Here is a 19706-nt window from a genome sequence, read left to right as displayed (position 1 = left end):
TTCAATTGTTTACTTATTTATTAAGTTAAAATTTTCTTAAAGTTTCCTGTGATCTGATTCAAAGTAAAAACTTAACAGTGAAGTATATTAAAAAAAAAAAAAGTTTGCCAGAAGGCTTCAGTGTCCAGTGTTACATCTCTATATGTTGAAATGAGATATATAATTTTCTTCCTTTGCCATATGATTATGCAAACTTGACCAAAAAATGCCAGAATGTAAGTGCAAATCCTTTAATAAAAAATTTGTTCAATTAATTTTAATTCTGGAGGAAATTTTCATTTCTGTGTGCTGAAGTTTGTGTCCTGTTACGTCTGAAACAGAAGGTGATCTTTTTATGCATTAGTCTTTAGATTTGAGTGTAAATGAGAACAATGGACAGAAATTTTGTATACAAAGGAACAAAAATGAGTGTCACAAGTAAGATATAATGCAGTTGTAATTAATTAATTTGAATTAAATTTGAAGTGTCTCCGTTACATCACTCAATACTAATGAATTAAATTTTAATTGTATTTTAATTGTTTCAAGTGCAACTATCTCGGCCTTCCTAGGTGACTTGGTCCTGATACTAATCTTCAATTTGAAACAATTTTTAGAGTGATATCTTTAGTCTGAAATATTGGACACAAAGCTTTGTGTGATGTAACAAAAATTCCTTGACAGTGAATTTAAGATCATATCTCATACAAAACCTTTTGGGGGTACTATGTCTAACAGTGCTGAACGGAAATTTCTTTAGTATTCTATAATATTTTGCTATAAAAAGACCGTGGGAATAAATTCACTGATGGGCGCTAGGCCTAGTTTTCATACACACTTGTAAAAGTTAACATAATTTTAATTACTTTCAAGCGGATTGCATTGGATACTACTAATAAATTAAACAGTAAGCCATATTTGTTTAAATAAACCTAGATATTATCTACTTCGATACAAAAATTGATAGTTTTAACGAACAATAAATCGTGGGAATTTTCCCGATTTCCTTCTTGTGGCAATATGCACACAAACTCGAAGGTCACTTTTTGCACGTATAAAATAAGTAGGCCTAATGCATTCTCGTGGCTCTTACCTATTTAACTCTCTTTCTTTCCGCTATGTAATAAACTTTTTACCATGTTTACTGGCAATAATAAGTTGTGTCTGGTGAAATGCGACATGCAGCCGACAGCTCGCTTGCTGAAAATGAGGTCACTGACGTCAGAGAGTTTATGCTAATCAAGGAAGAATCTTGGAAGAAGGCTACACTCTGATTGGTTGATTCTTGGAAGGACTTTAGCAGCTGGTCGAGGAAACTATTTTCTGTGACGTCAAAATAAATTTACATGCTAAATGAGGCACCAACGTGACTGAAAAATCGACCAATCGGGTAAATGAGTTGCATTATGGGTTACTACAAAAAATACTACGTGTACGTTTCAAAAAGGCCAGTTTTCCAAATCGCTCTCGGAAAGACATGATGCATTTATCCAAGCATTTTACACACTTAATACAATATGTACATCATTATCTACGAATTCCATGCTCACATTTACATACAAATGTTTTACAACGGTAAAATCTGGGTTTTCTACACTCCGTTGTAGACAATTGCCTGACAGTTTCCCCGTGCTGTATGTACTATCAGTGAATATATATGAATTTCACGTGACTATTTCCTGGTCTAAAACAATTTTTTGATATTCATGAAAGAAATATTGAAAATGATGTACATTTCTATGCTCATAATTTACAAAATTTGCTTTGTGAAGCCTTATATCAACTTGAAATACATCGGAGTAAACCATTGTTCAAAGAGACGTAGACTATTGTGTATATATACAGATAAAGCATTGAGTGTGTTTTTTCACGTGATATATATGAACTGCAACATAGTTTTAGACAGCAGTATAAACTGATAAAGTGCGCAATTATTATTTTACTACTCAATATCATCAAAATATTTTTATGTACACGCAAACGTCAAAGCGTTTGTACGGTATTTGAGGCAACTATTAATCATCGAAAACAACTCAAATATCAAATGTGAGCATGGAACAGTGTCTTTGGAATATAATCTTTCAATTTCAGCCTTATAAAGTAAAAAAGAAGCAGTACGGTTTTTCCAGTGACCAAGTAAATATGATGCTGTAAACCGACGAAAACCACATGTCGCTATTGAATCGTAAACACGTAGTAGACCGTCATGCTTTGCGACTCATTCAATTGATTGGAGAATGGGTTTGACGAAAACATCGTCACGTGTGGAAAAGTGCCTTCCATAAACTGATAAAAGGCAGTGTACCCGACCTATTAAACATTGCTTGGAATGTAGCGCTACCGTGAACGGCAAGATTGCATTGAAGTCAATGGAAAGAAGTAAAATTTTTGAAAATAAAAAAATAAATACTAAGAATATCAATGATGAAGTGGAAAGATGTATTTGATCATTAGGAATAGAAAAACAATTGAAAACTATATTTTCACCAGATAGATTTTTTAGAATTGATTTTTATTGAGTAAAATTAAAGGGGATACATGTATCTCTTCAAGGACAAGGTCAAAAATTAGGACACGTTTCTTTCTTGAATACTGATACTAAGACATGAAAATTATCAATCTCCTATGCAGAGTTGTCGTTCGTTCCTCTCTCAGACGTGAATGTACATGTATGAGCCGATGGTAGAGCGTGGAAAATTATGTCTAAATATACTGAGTATTCAGCCCATACACATTTCTGTTATGCATTCAATTCCATTGAATCTGAGGCTTATATGGGTCGGATACTTTAACCGTCTGCAAAGATGGACAAAAAGATACATGTACCACATTAAACCATTTTTGAACGATAAACTTGGGGGAGGGGGGGGGATTGAGAATTATCAATTTAGCTCTCAGTACTAGTATTAAGTGAAATACCAGGGGCGAAGTAGACAAAGTGTCTGGCTGTCAACCGCTCTAAGCACTGGGCTGGTCCTGATCTTTGACTGTCAGCTCTGTATTCCCCAACGAGTTCCTGGCACACTCGAGTCGACTCATTTTCCTCTGCAAACCTCGATGTTGATGGTATATGATGTAGCTATTCACTGCATAAGTTTTGATGAAAGTGTTGAAAATTGTCGTTACGTATTTACAAATATGCTCTAAATTAAAAAGAAAAAACCCTCTTAAATGCATTAATATGTATACATTTAAATTTTTCATTAGAATAGTTGATGTGACGCGGTTGTAGAAAGAACTGGCCATTACAACTCTTGCATGCACGGATTTAGAGGGGGGTCGGACCCCCTTTCCCGAGTTTCAAGAATCATTAGATTTAAATGAAATATATGGAGATAACGTACAGTATTCAAGCTCAAAAGTCCATTATACAATACAAAATAGGAGCAGAGCAAACACGGACCTCCAAACATCAGAGGTGGGATCAGGTGCCATAGAGGAGTAAGCATCCCCTGCCGACCGGTCACACCCGCCGTGTGCTCCTTGTCATGATCGGGAAATAACGGAAAAATCCGTCGACAATTCAGTGTGTAAATAATGGCCTAACAATTAGTATGAAAAACGTCAGTCAGCATTTGACTCAATGAAAAATTGTATTTGCTGACAAGGTCATTGTATCGACCATAGAACTTACGAAATGATGACTTTAAATGAGACAGCTGATATTCTTGTTTCATCAACTTATTTGTCAATAATTTACCTCGTTTTAGAAATTGTACATACGTAGAGCATGCTCTTGCGTATCGAATCAACTGAGAGATATATACTCCGTATGCAGGTGATGAAGGTATATTGCTGCATAAGTAAGGGAAGTTGACGATTGAAAAGTTAAAGTCATCACGTTTATCATAAAGCTTGGTTGTTAGATTACCATTAACGTCTTTTTCAAGTAAAATATCCAAATATGAAACAGATGTTTCAGACTCTGTGGTATCTTTTATCTCAAGTTCACCAGGATATATCGTATCGACATAAGAATGAAAATAGCCATTGTTAATTGACAATACGTCGTCGATATATCTAAATGTCGAGTTGAACGCCACAGCAAGTGTTTTCTTCTTTTCACGTACAAGATTTTGGACAAATTCTGCTTCATATGAATACAAAAAAAGGTCTGCTAATAACGGGGCGCAATTGGTACCCATAGAAATTCCAATAGATTGTTGGAAGGCCTGGTCTCCAAATGTAGAGTAATTAAAAAATAGCCTTGGACCCCTCCACCTTTTGCAGGAAACACAAACCCCGCGTAAAATAGTATGGAGAGTCATGTTTAAGAAGAAAACTGACTTAGGAAAATGATTTGTTTTGCTCTTACCCCCACATCATGAAATAAGTTTTCGAGGTTTGAGCAAGATCTTTTGTGAGGGGCGGGGGCTTGTCAAACATTTTTCTGAAAATGCATGCAAATTTAGTGATTAATTAACTGTTTGAAATGCTTAAATTGATTACAAATTGAGTAATACTTTACATGATTTGTATCTTAATTTAGATGTAATCGTAAATATCCTTATAACTGAATAAAAGTAATAATTATACCAAAAAAATGGAACTCTTCAGTATGCAGTGTTTAGAAGGTCATTAATTATAAGTAAAAGAGATAGCTAAATTTTAAAGAAGGCTGGATTTCTTTTACAAATAAAATACTTTACTAATAATCATTAACAATATTTATTCGTTACTTCTACCTAGAAATATGGTAACCCTGGAAGTTCCAGAAGGGGGAGGGGAGGGGGGGGGTTGGAGTCGGTGCTCACACTATAATTAATCTAGGCCCGAAGGAGCCAAGAACCATAGGGCTGTTCTCTCCCATAATTTTGCCACATTAAAAAATATATATATTATAATTTAAACAGGCTAATTTCAGTTGTGCTCTCTCAATGATCTTGTCAGTGCATGTTATATACGTTAAAAACCAAAGCAAATATATGGCTGTACCCCCTAGCCTCAAGAAAAAAAGTTAATGCGTTGTCTAGAATTTCTGCAAAGCTTTTCCAACCCCATCCCCTGCTTTATATACTTGCTTCCTTTGGGCCTAAATCTTATAGAATAAATTGCAGTTTCTGTACCGACCCTAAAATTATTAAGATGAAAATGTATTCGACATCATTTTAGAAATTACCTCTCATGCAGATATTATCTTTTAATTCCAATTAAAAGACAGAAAATCATATTTCTTTACTTTTTTTAGCTTCGGTAATTTTCGTAAATTTTCGACTTCCGAGTCTACCGGTAACTGTTCATGTTTTTCACGCACGAGCGCCTTTGCAAGCAGACCTGTAAAAATAGCTTCAACTCTACAGGGAATGTTCGATTCTAAACGCTTGAGATTAAGTGTTAGGGTTTTTTTTTTCATGTCCACGAAAGTTGTAAGTTTTAATTCAAATGGAGATGCTCATTGACTGGTCAACATAAAATCAGCTATAAAGGTGAGTATTTTACAATGTAGATTCAGTTTATTAAACTTTGTAATTCAATGAAAACATTATATCAGGTGTGTGCATGCTTTTCTTGTCTTGACTTGGCGTTACCATTATGAATGCAATAACATATTATATCTGTATACGTACTTATTTATGTTACATTGTTTATATATACGTATCGATATATATACTTTTTGTATCTATGGATTCAAAATTTGATTAAAAAAAAAAATACTCACGTCTTTCTACCTATGTAGCTATTAATAGCTACCTAGGTATTTAAACCTACCCAAAGTAGCTATTTTTACCTACGTTTTGCATTACTTGCATTTTGTGGCCAAACGGCCGAACGGCGCAACATGGTGAGTACAGTCACACTGATAATGAATACGACAAAATTTTGGCCAAAGAATGATTACTTTGTAAATCAACAATTTTGCATTAATTACTATGCGAAATTGTTAATTTATGAAGTAATCTTTTTTGGCCAAAATTGTGTGGTATTCATCATCAGTGTGACTGTATCAAGAAAGGTGGCACTCACCATGCATGCTGCGCCGTTCGGCCGTTTGGCCACAAAATGCAAGTAATGCAAAAAGTAGGTAAAAATAGCTACTTTGGGTGGGTTTAAATACCTACGTAGCTATTAATAGCTACGAAGGTAGAAATTGTCTTTGGACTGGACCTGTTACTTTTTGCCTTGCAATCATGCTTTATATGTTAACAAAGGTAAGAGGAGATAGAATTTGCTATAGATACCGAAAGGTATAGGTAAATTAAGAAAAACCCACCGCGACAGAGCACTCTTCTAGTTAAAAAAAAGAAAAAGAAAAAAGGAATATATAAGCCCCCCCCCCCCCCCATTATGCTAACCCACCGACAGTTTCTGTGTCAATGAAGGAAAATTGACGATTGATTCATGTTTTTATGAACATTGATTAAGTGTACATTAATTAATACTTCTGAAGGCAAATGGTTATTGACAAAACTTGCACCCCTATTGTAAAGGTCTCTTTATTTTGAAGTCAAAAAATTGAATTACAGTGTGACTGAATCTAAGAATTATTTTTAGAGCTTTGTGTGTGTATGTGGGGGGGGGGGGGGGTTGTCCACCTAATTCCTAGGTGGAGATTGGTTGGGGGCGCATTGATGATATATAACAAAGATAGGAAATAGGGTATACTAAAATGTTTTCTGACATAGAAATAACATGATTAATTAAACAGTGATTACATTAATATTTTTTCAAAGTAACTCACTTTTAGGAATCTTTTTTTTACCTACGAAAATGCGCTCGATTGGCTTTCGTACAATACATATAACTATAACTGTATAAGTTAAATTTGCAAATTAGTCAATAATTGGAGGGGAAAAAAGTGTACACCTAGACGTCCCCACCCTTTAAACGTTTTCATTCATCAACTATAAGCAGTAAAATACAGTTTCAAATGTACATGTAGATAATCGTAGGAGATGTTGAATTAATTTGATATTGGAAAACAGTGGAGCTGCATATATATGTAAAAGTAAGGTTAACTATAGGTATATTTACACGAGAATTCGATAGAAAAACTGATATATTTCTCTTAAGTTTATAATGGTTCAGTTTTTAATTGAAAAAACTTTGTGAAGTAACGAAAAAAATTACCTTTGACCCTCTTCAGGAAAACGCATCCCCCTATTTTGTGCATGTTTGTTTTTAATTTTGTTTTATTTGCTTGTGTTTTTTTTTTTCTTTGCTTGTCACATGTGTCAATAAATTCAAGAAATCCGATTCCTATTCCTTTAATTAGTGTACGTGGACCGACCCCTCTCCCCTTTGAATAATTCTTGGATCCTCTTGGATGTAGACATTCTTGTCTACTGTCTGTCTTTACATCTGATATCAAGTAATAAGAGAATATAAAAATATAAAATATAATAAATTCCTGTTTTGAAATTATGCTAACATATCAATGAAGGAAAATTTTTTGGACAAACAAAAAAAATTACATATGTGGAGAAAAAAAGAAATATGCAAAATGTATCTTGGCAAAGATAATTCGCAAGAAATACCTGGGGGATGACTTGTTTGTTTACTTTGTATCCAAATTATTGGTTGATCATGGGGCTAAAAGTAATTTGAGATGTCAAATTGCATCGGGATCGTCATACTGAAACTCCTTTTATTTGGATTTGGCTATGGCGGGAAATGGGGATGAGCAGAAGATCACAGGATGATACATGTGTTTACAGGTGAATCTGTTTTGTACTTTAAGAAGCTCAAGCAAAATGAATTTTTAGCGTTACTACCAGAAGCGCATTTGCGATAGTAAGGTGACGTGCCCAAGGTCCATCACTGTGTGTATCATGTTTGTCTATCTGTAAACAATTTCACAAAATGCCTTTGTCTACTTATTCTTACATTATTCATATTTCATGTGTCCAAAGTCTGTTGGAATGTCTGTTCATCTGTTTGCCTGTAGACAATTTATAAAATGCTCTCTTTATTTATTCTTACATTTTCATTATTTTCATTTTTCTCATTCAAAACTAATCAAAAGTTTGAAAATACAATGTACATAAATCTTTATAGCTGTTAACCCGCCGTTTTCACTTTAACAATAAAAGGTCACAGTTCTTAAGCACTCAATTTCTATGAAATATTGCTATTGAATTTGTGTAATGTATTCGAAAATGAGAAATCCATAAAAAAAAATCTCCAGTTGCGGAGGGCCTTTGCGACTCTCTGTTAAAGATGTTTATCATTTTTAGCTCACCTGAGCTGAAAGATCAAGTGACCTTTTCTGATCACATTTTGTCTGGCATCCATCTGTCCATCTATCTGTCTGTCCGTCTGTTAACTTTTCACATTTTCGACTTCTTCTCAAGAACCACTGGGCCAGTTTTTACCAAACTTGCCACAAAGCATTCTTGGGTGAAGGAGATTCAAGTTTGTTCAAATGAAGGGCCACACCCAGGGTTCAACATTAACGTTAGTCTCAGACTAATACATTTTCATTCTGACTGATAAAATCTGAGGCTAATTAGTCCGAACGGACTAATAAAATTTCTGGAAAAAAATCAATAAATTGCCAATGTTCAATTCTCGACAACTTTCACTAGAAAATGCTGCATGCATTTTTAGCTTTCTAGCTTCTTGACAGGGAGTTAGGTAATTCCAAGTCAATTAAGACTGATTGGTATGAAGTTAAACATTTTAGCGATCATGATTTATTTTTACACAAAGACATTTGGATGTAATGTATAGAGAAAAAAATGAGATCGGGAATACAGTTGTAGTTCCTGATCTCGAGAATTCAATGAATCCTGTTATGAAACTTTCACGTAATTGCTTTGTTTATTTCAAAAAAGTACATTGCAATGTTTTATTTTTAAATTAACTGTTATAAAACATTGATTTTTTTTTTTGGACGGACTCATAAAATCGCGTGCGGACTAGTAAAAGTAAAGAAGCATTAGTCCGGTCGGACTAAAGTCTAAAAATGTTAATGTTGAACCCTGCACACCCTCTTTCAAGGGGTGATAATTAAAGTTGCATAATGAGTCAAAACCATGTGTTTCTTTTAGGATTGAAACGGTTCACCTTGGTATCGATTCACCGCGGTATATTTTCTCGGTTTGATACACGGTGCAAAATCTCTAATTTTCGGTTCAGTTCATTTTTCAGTCGGGATCATTATTCAGTCGGGTTTGGCATAAGGTAAAACACATTACTCAGTATAAATAAGTATAGAAAACGTAAATTTTTGATGATTGATAGTTTGTAAAATAATTTTTGACAGTCAAATAATTCTAATCAATTTCTTCTCATCAATTTGCATATAAAAATTCGTAAATTAAGTGACTAGATTTAGTAAAAGAAAGCATAAAACAAGGGTGAATTTGTTTCCTTCTATCAAAATGTATCGTATCGAAAATAACCGTACCGAGACAAAATTATACAATATGTATCGAACCGTGAAGGAGGTGTATCGTTTCACCCCTAGTTTCTTTTAAAAAAATTGTATCACAAAACAAAAGAATTCTGTGAAATATGAATATAGCGAAGTTTTGACAACTCAACTGCACTGTAAAGCAAGAAAAAAACTGCAAAATATAAGTGCCGGAAAAACAAATGTATCTATCGCTTTGTTTTTATCGTCAATGTGAACAATGTCAAGGTCACGCGTCCTTTATTTTTAGCGTGAAACTAGTAAACAACATTGAATTGGGGCAAGCAGAAATAAGGGTTAAGTTATGATAATCTTTTTAGCTCACCTGAGCCAAAGGCTCAAGTGAGCTTTTCTGATCAAAATTTGTCCGTTGTCTGTCGTCGTCACATTTTCGTCGTCAACTTTTCACATTTTCATCTTCTTTTCAAGAACCACTGGGCCAAATTCAACCGAACTTGCCACAAAGCATTCTTGGGTAAAGGGGATTCAAGTTTGTTCAAATGAAGGGCCACACCCTCTTTCAAGGGGAGATAATTAGGAATTAGTGAAAAAATAATGGCATCATTTAAAAATCTTCTTCTCAAGAACCACTGGGCCAGGAAAGATGAAACTTATGTGGAAACATCCTCAGGTAGTGTAGATTCAATTTTGTTCAAATCATGACCCCCGGGGGTAGGGTTGGGCCACAATGGGGGATCCAAGTTTTACATAGAAATATATAGGAAAATATCTTTAAAAATCTTCTTCTAAGAACAGCAAAGCCATGATTGGTCATATTTTTATGGAAGCATCCTCAGGTAGTGTAGATTCAAGTTTGTTCAAATCATGACCCCGGGGGTAGGGTGGGGCCACAATGGGGGATCCAAGTTTTACATAGAAAGATATAGGAAAATATCTTTAAAAATCTTCTTCTTAAGAACAGCAAAGCCATGATTGGTCATATTTTGTATGGAAGGATCCTCAGGTAGTGTAGATTCAAGTTTGTTCAAATCATGACCCCCGGGGGTAGGGTGGGGCAACAATGGGGGATCCAAGTTTTACATAGAAAGATATAGGAAAATATCTTTAAAGAACAGCAAAGCCATGATTGGTCATATTTTGTATGGAAGCATCCTCAGGTAGTGTAGATTCAAGTTTGTTCAAATCATGACCCCTGGGGGTAGGGTGGGGCCACAATGGGGGATCCAAGTTTTACATAGAAATATATAGGAAAATATCTTTAAAAATCTTCTTAAGAACAGCAAAGCCATGATTGGTCATATTTTTATGGAAGCATCCTCAGGTAGTGTAGATTCAAGTTTGTTCAAATCATGACCCCGGGGGTAGGGTGGGGCCACAATGGGGGATCCAAGTTTTACATAGAAATATATAGGAAAATATCTTTAAAAATCTTCTTCTTAAGAACAGCAAAGCCATGATTGGTCATATTTTTATGGAAGCATCCTCAGGTAGTGTAGATTCAAGTTTGTTCAAATCATGACCCCCGGGGGTAGGGTGGGGCCACAATGGGGGATCCAAGTTTTACATATAAATATATAGGAAAATATCTTTAAAAATCTTCTTCTTAAGAACAGCAAAGCCATGATTGGTCATATTTTTATGGAAGCATCCTCAGGTAGTGCAGATTCAAGTTTGTTCAAATCATGACCCCCGGGGGTAGGGTGGGGCAACAATGGGGGATCCAAGTTTTACATAGAAATATATATATAGGAAAATATCTTTAAAAATCTTCTTCTTAAGAACAGCAAAGCCATGATTGGTCATATTTTTATGGAAGCATCCTCAGGTAGTGTAGATTCAAGTTTGTTCAAATCATGACCCCTGGGGGTAGGGTGGGGCCACAATGGGTGATCAAAGTTTACAGAGGAATATATAGGAAAAAGTCTTTTTCTCAAGAACAGAAAAGCCATGTTTAGTCAAATTGATATGGAGGCATCTTTAGGTAGTGTAGAATGAAATTTGTTCAAATGAGGGCCCCCGGGGGTAGGGTGGGGCCACAATGGGGGATCAAATTTTTACAAATGAATATATGGGGAAAAAATCTGCTGCTCAAGAACAACAAACCATTTTTTATATTGATATGAAAGCATCATCAGGTAGTTTAAAATTCAACACCCCCCTCCTTGTAAACTTTTCAATACTGTACTGATTTTTGCTTTTTTTCCTAGCCAATGTGCTCAGGTGAACGATGTGGCCCATGGGCCTCTTGTTTGAAGATTGTATCAAAGTTCTCAGTCATCCGACATTTATATCTGTGGAATTGAAACCATTGTAAATTCTTCAACTTTTCAGCGCATGCGTACAATAAAAAGGAACAAGTGAAGCAATATTTTTGTGATGGGTTATACAAAGACTTTTTTTACTTTTATTTTTCTCCATTAAATTAGATTTTTTAGGTTCAAGAAACCTGTAATTTTCTGAAACCCAATATCTTCAAGAACTGAACAAAATTTTCATGTGTCCAAAAATTCTACTGTTGTCAATTTTCTCGTTTGTCCGTCACAGTGTCACTTTAAGAAATGGTGAAAATTTGGTGTCATCTTTTGAATATCTTCTTTTCAAGAAAAATTGGGCCAGAAAAGTTGAAACTTACGTGAAACCTCCATTACATAGTGTTAATTTAAATGTTTTCAAATCATGACCCCCCAAAATTTTACATATAGGTAGATATAGGAAAATATATTTAAAAATCTTCTCAAGAACAAAGCCATAATTAGTCATAAAATGAAATGGAGGCATATCCTCAGGTAGTGTAGATTCATGTTTGTTCAAATCATGACCCCCGGAAGTGGGGTGGGGCCATAATGGGGGATCAAAGTTTTACATAGGAATAAACAGGAAAATCTTTAAAAATCTTCTTCTCAAGAACAACAAAGCTACGATAAGACAAACTGATATGAAAGCATCCTAAGGAATTGTAGAATCAAAGTTGATCATATCAAGACCTAGGGGGTAGAATTGGGCACAATTGGGGGCCAATTTTTTACATAGGAATATATAGGAAAATTCCTCTCAAGAACAACAAGGCCATGATAAGTCATATTGATAAGGAAGCTTCCACAAGTATTGTTACGAGATTCAAGTTTGTTCAAATCATGACCATTGGATTGAGATCAGCATGTTTTGTATTCTCCGCTACGTTATGTTGACCCAGTCAGACAACCAAAATGTGCCTCTAATTTGAAGAGTTCCAGTAATGGAATTGAATGTATTATTTGGCTGTGTTAGTAGAATGCAGGTCACATTAGCCCGATCTGACTACATTAAAACTCGTTTATAACAAACACAGATATAGCAAATTTATGGATATTGCGAAGTTTTTTGGAATCCCTGGCAAAATTCTTAACAATTTCATGTAAATTTTTACAGATATAATGTCAGAGCGCTGATATAGCAAACTGGTTTGTATCCCCTAGAGGTTAAAGGTAACAAAATTTTTATCTCAGGGTTCGAAATTCACTATATACAACTCGCAAAATGCGAGTTAGAATTCCCCAATTGCGAGTTAAAAATTAGGTAACTCGCAAAAACTTGCGAGTTGATTTTTTTTTGCATTGAAACTGTAGCAAAATTATATAATATGACAGAACACAATGCCTTTGATTTAAATAAGTAATTTAAATAAAAGTCACACTGTAGTTGTATTTTGTGTATTGTACTGTAGTTACTTTTTCCTTAAGTTACATGTATTTAATTTATATAAATTTAACTTTATATGAAAATTGCGAGTAGTCTTGGTACTCACGATTATTTGCGAGTTGTAATTTTAGGGAGTTTCTAACCCTGTATCTTTTATAGTGAATTTTCAAAGACCTCAATTTTTAAGTCACCTGAGCTGAAAGCTCAAGTGAGCTTTTCTGATCACCCGTTGTCCGTTGTCCATCCGTCCGTCTGTCTGTCTGTAAACTTTTCACATTTTCAACTTCTTCTCAAGAACCACTGGGCCAATTTTAACCAAACTTGGTACAAAGTATCCTTGGGTGAAGGGGAGTTTAAATTGTTTAAATAAAGCACCCAGGAGTAGGGCGGGGCCACAATAGGTATTACAAGGGGGAAATCTTGTAAAGAACAGCATGGCCAAAGTTATTCAGGTGAGCGATGCAGCCCGTGGGCCTCTTGTTAAAATATTGAACTGACACTACTTATGTGAGTATTTGAAATTTGAAATTCAATTCATTCAGTAATATATGAACTCCAAGGTTACTTCTGTATTAAATACTTCCCAAAATACAGTTGGTAGTCATACTTGAGGAAAAAAAATCTATATTTCGAATTCGCAATATATACTGAAGCAAATTCAATATACGAATATAATGAAATATGGATATAGGGAAGTAATTTTGCAGATCCCCAAGACTTTGCTGTAACAGAGTTTTACTGTAGTAGAATTTTCAGCTGTAATAATCCATTTCCATCTATGTATTTTAAATAATTGTCAAAAAATGTCTAAAAAGAATAATTTCCTAGATTTAAAACTTTCGGTTTTCTCAATGAATGATTTTCATATCTTTCTGTCCAAACTTAGTTTGGCTATTTATAATTTGTTGTTTCTGGTTGCCATGTGTAAACGGCTAATGGAAGAAAAAGTAAAGATGGAGATTGTCTTTGACATTAAAAAATGCTTTGAATCAAAATGCACCTGAGTTTCTAATGAATAGGGTTGTGTTAATATATAGAACTACTTTATATCAATATGTATCATTATTCAAGAATGTATCATTTTAACATGTTAGTTTTACAGTCATTAGAAGTTTGAATTTGAAGTGTATTTTGTGAAGACAGTGAGACAAGAACTTTGCATTGTGTTATAAAACAGAGAGGTAGGACGTTATACCGATACTACCATACATACCAATATTTCCTGCTAAGAAATGGTTTACAGTACACACTCTGAAATATAGGTATAAAACGATACACAAACAACTGAAAGTAAAAAATGGCGACTTGTAAACGAAGTGGAAAATGGGTAGTAAATTTTGTCATTGCTAGCCAGACAAGACAAGTGCTGAAAAATCTTTTGGGTGGACACTGTAAAGGAGTTATGGGTTTGGAAACTAGGGATGTCAGGCTTTAGTTGAATGATAGTCTAGTAATTCTTGAAATTTGATTCAATTTTTATACCCTCCGCAAACGAAGTTTAGGGGGGGTATATTGGAATCAGCATGTCCGTCTGTCTGTCCGTCTGTCTGTCCGTCTGTCCGTCTGTCTGTAGACGAGATTTTGTCCTGACCATTTCTTGGAAACTGTTGGAAGGATTTGTCTGAAAATTTGTACACTTATTATTCGTCATATGAAGGTGTGCACCTGGTATCTTCATTATGATTGGGTAATTTTTCTGCATTTTACAGGTGTTTTTTTCATTTTTATTATGTGGTTTTGTCTGGATCTGTTCCCAGAAACTATTGCATAGATTTGTATGAAAATTTGTACACTTATTATTTACCATATGAAGATGTGCACCTGGTATTTTCAACATTATTTGATAATTTTTCTGCATTTTACAGGTGTTTTTTTAAAATTTTTATTGACTTAGTCATTTCGGGTTCATGTCTAAGGTTTGAGACATAGAATCTAGAACATCTGTACAAAAATGTGAACTACAGCTTAAAACTACTCATTAGAACTAAAAAAAAAAACCCACAAAGTATTAAAAACAGTTTTTACATTACACAGCAGATAGTGTAAATCCATTTGTCCCTTGGGAGTAATGAGTGGACATGCATCCAGTTAAAGATTAATTAATGAGTTCAGTGTGGGAAGCTGTTAGGGCATCTCTGATCAGGCAGGTCTTATCTATATCTCCGGGGAATTGGGCAGAAAGAAATAAAGATCTCTGTTGTCTAAGTCTCTTAATTGTTATTTATGTCTGTCAAAATACATAGTTACTAAAACCAGCCTTTTATTTTTAAAATGAGTTTGATATAAAGGTATTAAAATCAATTTGATTTTGTATAATTAATTATGATATTTTTTTTTTTCAACAATCAATTTGCAGAGTGTCATGTCTCACAAAGATGACAGATAGTTGCAAACTATTTTTTCAATGTAATAAAAAACACTGTAATTATTAGTGTTGATATTTTATTAGGCTGCACCTTAGTTTCACTCATTAAAATAAAGTGCCCCACCACAGCATTATACGCCCATCAAATATTGTTAAATTATCATAATCAGTTTAGATTCAATTGGTCGAATGACATCTTAGTGAGACAAGGCAGTCTGCAATTTGTTGTAAAGATATAAAAATTCAAATAAAAAATGTACAAAAATTAATTAGTTTAAATTATATTATACAATATCATATAAGTTTTAATTATTATAAACAATATCAAATTAGTTTTAATTACATCAAATTTATCTTGAAAGTAAGACTAGCCAACAAGAACAATTCAATACAACACAAGCAATTAATTAAGAGACTGATTCCTTTTGCCCATTTCCCAAGAGATGTAGATAACACCTGCTTGATCAGAGATGCTCTACCAGTTATCACCTCACACTAAACTCATTAATTTATCTCTAATTTGACATGCAATTTTCTGCTATCAAAATTTTCCTTGACCAGTGCCTGATCATTACACCCATGGGAGAGGTGGAATTTTTCTTGTTACAGATTGCTGTAAAGAACATAATGAAAAAAATAAGACTAAATAATAAGCCGGACATGAAAAAGCTAACAGACGGACGGAGGGACATGAACGCTATAACATAATACGTCCCGTCTTAAGACGGACATATAAAAAATATAATGAGTAATTAAATTTTCACTGGAAATGTTTAAGGAAATTGTGAACACCTCTCACATCTAGAAAACATTAGTGATTTGGTACTTTCTCTGAAAAACCCAGCGGGGGGTATTTGTCCCTATTGGACAGTTCTAGTTTCATGTATTTTTCTCTCTTTGCTTGTTATAGTCTGCTTGTACATTTTATCCAGATGCTATCACCATTATAGTCAGGGATTTTTTTAGGGTCTCCATTCCCAATGCTGAAAAGTGCAAGTTTTTCCCAAAATCATACCTAAAAATTCCCAATATGAAAATAAGTATTAAGTTGTAAATCATTAAAATAAAATAATGACAAAAAGGTGTTTATGTTCTCTATGTGCGATGTACGAGCCATCCGAGGACTTCTGAGAAGTTATTCGGAATACTATGGATGTTTGCATGCATACTTTTTAAAGCGGGATCGATGTTTAAAAATTAAAGTCGGGAATGTTATCTAAAAAATAAATGTGCATCATGTCGGTCTCTCCAGTTTGCCTAGGACGGTAATTTTCAGGCTGGGTTGAATCGCTCTTATTCTTATAAATTTGTCAAACAATACCGATTAACCACTCATCTGGAACAAACCCACTACCAAATGTTATTTTAAAAAACTTCTTACATAAAGGTAAAAAAGATGACAACGTATAAATATGTTCATTTACAATGTTATCATACCCTGCGGCTTTGCCATTTTTAAGCTTCTGAACTTCAACAGCCGCTATTATTTCATACCACTAAAGCTGGTTTAAGCCAGCTTCATACTATAAAAAATAAGAAAAATGATTAAATATTTGACTTTTGCTTGTTTTTTCCTATTTATTTGTATGAAGATATTTTTCCCAATTTCAACCAAATATCGCTATTTTTCCCAATCTTGACGGCCCCTGGAATCAAGGGGTAAAAAAATCCCTGATAGTTCTGGTGAGTGATGTGGCCAATGGGCCTCTGGTTTTAAACCAAGGTCTTTTAAGGCCTAAATTATTATTTTGGACTTATATACTAGGAATATAATAACTTAAGTGGTAATGTCCCACTGAATTGAAGGGAACTTCTTTTAAAGTTGTGCATGATGTAACTTCCTGGATGATGTGTAGTCTGTCAACACATGAAACTCGTGCAAATTTTAGGATAGGTATGTTAGGGCGTTTTTTTTAAAATCTCAAATTTTTGTCCAAGCATTACTGTAAACCAACTTTTATTTGTGTGCGAGAAATATTCGTTTCACGACCTACTTTAACTCATGAATATTAATCGCTGTGAAACATTTATTGTGTCTTGTATTATGGAGAATGTTTCCTCGGTCACGAAAATGAATCATTGCGGATTGATTTAAAAAAAAGATGACGCGAATAATTGTTGGTTTACAGTAATCTTTATTTTCTCTTTTGTTCTGAAATACTTGTTTTTTTTATTTTTTAATTTAAATTAATTAAAGCTATACATTTACATATAGTAAAACTATTTTCTTGTTTGAGACCAGCTAGTAGAAAGAGTAATGGGTAACTTTTATTTTGACAACAATTCCTCTGATTTATAGAAATAGTCTCCCCTGTTAAAGATCAACCATGGCGTATATACATTGCCGGATGTCATCTGGTCATCAACAGAGAGTTTTGATGCTATATTTCTACCAATTACCTCTGTGACCTTTGTTATGTTTAGCAGACAGGTAAGAAAAACAAGAAATTTTTTTTTAGAATAATTACAATAAAGTAAATAGTAAAACATAGAACATATTTACATGTACAGACTCCCTCGTAAAATGTCACATTTATACGAAATGATTCTAGAACATTTACATACATCCACATTGTCACACCGTTCACGGTAGCTCAGTCGGTAGAGCGCTCGCTCCGTGATCGGAAGGTCGTGAGTTCGAATCTCAGCCGCGACTGACCTAAGTCGATAAAAAATGGGTAGCAACTGTTCCTTCGCCATGCGCTCGGCACTTTGAAGTGAAAGTTGCGGGTCCTTCGGATGAGACCTTAAAAACCGAGGCCCCGTGTCACGACAGATGTTGGCACGATAAAGATCCCTCACTGCTCAATGGCCCTGAGTGCCGAGTAAAGGTCAAAATTTGAAGCCCTTCACCGGTATATGGTGACATCTCTATATAAGTGAAAAATTCTCGAATGGGACGTAAAACAGCATACAATCAATCAATCAATCCACATTGTCACAGTTGAATAGAATCAGAGCATAATAAAACAATTATTACATGATACACATATCACAGAATGAATTTCTTCTTAATTTTGGATCAGCTAGTGATTCACTGTGTCACTAGATTTTTTAGCTCACCTCGACAAAGTCGAGATGAGCTTATGCTATACCCCCGGCGTTGGTGTCGTTGTCGGCATTAGCGTCGGCGTCCTGGTTAAAGTTTTAGGAGCAAGTCCCATTCCCAAGTAACTATAAGACCTATCTGGACCAAACTTGCATGGATGATGCATCTAGGGATGGACACTACCACACTTGCTTCGGATGCTGGATCTGACCTAGATTTTCCAGATGAGTGACCAAGTTAAAGTTTTCGGAGCAGGTCCATTCTGAAGTAACTATAAGCCCTACCTGGACCAAACTTGCATGGATGATGCATCTACGGATGGACACTACCACACTTGCTTGGGATGCTGAATCTGACCTAGATTTTCCAGATGAGTGACCAGGTTAAAGTTTTTGGAGCAGGTCCATTCCCAAGTAGCTATAAGCCCTATCTGGACCAAACTTGCATGGATGATGCATCTTGGAATGGACATTACCACACTTGATTCAGATGCTGGATCTGATTTAGATTTTCCAAATATGAGACCAGATTTAGATTTTGGAGCAGTCTCATTCCCAAGTGACTATAAGCCCTACCTGGACCAAACTTTCATGGATGATGCATCTAGGGATGTACACTAACAAACCTGCTTCGGATGCTGGATCAGACCTAGATTTTCCACATGAGTGAATTTTAGCAATATTTTAACTAAATTAGCATGGATGATGTATCTAGGGATGAACACTTCCAGACTTTCTTTGGATTCTGAATCTGACTTACATTTTCTAGATGAGTGACCAGGGTAATTTTTTTTTGGATTAGCTATATGAAATTATGGCCTGTTATGATTAAACTTGCATAGATGGTGCATTTAAGGATGAAACTTCCAGACTTGCTTTGGATGTTGGAACTGACCAAAATTTTCTTGATTAGTAAACAGGTTAAAGTTTTTTGAGCAGGTCTTTTTCCAAATAACTATAAGTCCTACTTAAACCAAACTTGCATGGATATTGATCTTGGGATGTACCCTAACTAGAAAAAAAATATGATGTGAAATTTGCCTTACTTATAGATAACATTCATTGAGGTGAGCTTCGTAATCTTTGATAACCTATGTTTATTGTAGAGCGGATATCTTTTAAAGGTAAATGAAACAATGTCCTGAGCATTTTGAGTTGTATACGGAAATGAGTACATATGAGCTACTTTAATAAGCCTGAAATTATATTTTGAAATTTTTTATGCAAGATAGCGACTGCAGAGTCTATTAAAATTACTTGATCACTAAAATTAACTTCCAATAAAACGGCTTATCTCCCATTGATTATGATGTCGGTAAG

The 19706-nt window shown here is 34.6% G+C and overlaps 1 long non-coding RNA gene across 1 annotated transcript in view; it reads left to right on the top strand.

Moving 5' to 3' along the window:
• Positions 1–5319: 5319 nt before the first annotated feature.
• LOC133194202 (uncharacterized) overlaps positions 5320–19706 on the top strand; it is an 83734-nt gene continuing 69347 nt past the window's right edge. The window contains exon 1 of the long non-coding RNA XR_009722054.1: positions 5320–5405. This is a non-coding gene — a long non-coding RNA (uncharacterized LOC133194202). The remainder of the gene's footprint in view (positions 5406–19706) is intronic.

Source organism: Saccostrea echinata, unplaced genomic scaffold, assembly GCF_033153115.1.
Source record: "Saccostrea echinata isolate AGI-Se365-2 ecotype Australia unplaced genomic scaffold, CSIRO_AGI_Sech_v1 ptg000028l, whole genome shotgun sequence".
NCBI lineage: Eukaryota > Metazoa > Mollusca > Bivalvia > Ostreida > Ostreidae > Saccostrea > Saccostrea echinata.
The sequence above is the reverse complement of the archived record's forward strand: the minus strand, read 5'-3'. Positions and strand labels throughout refer to the sequence as shown.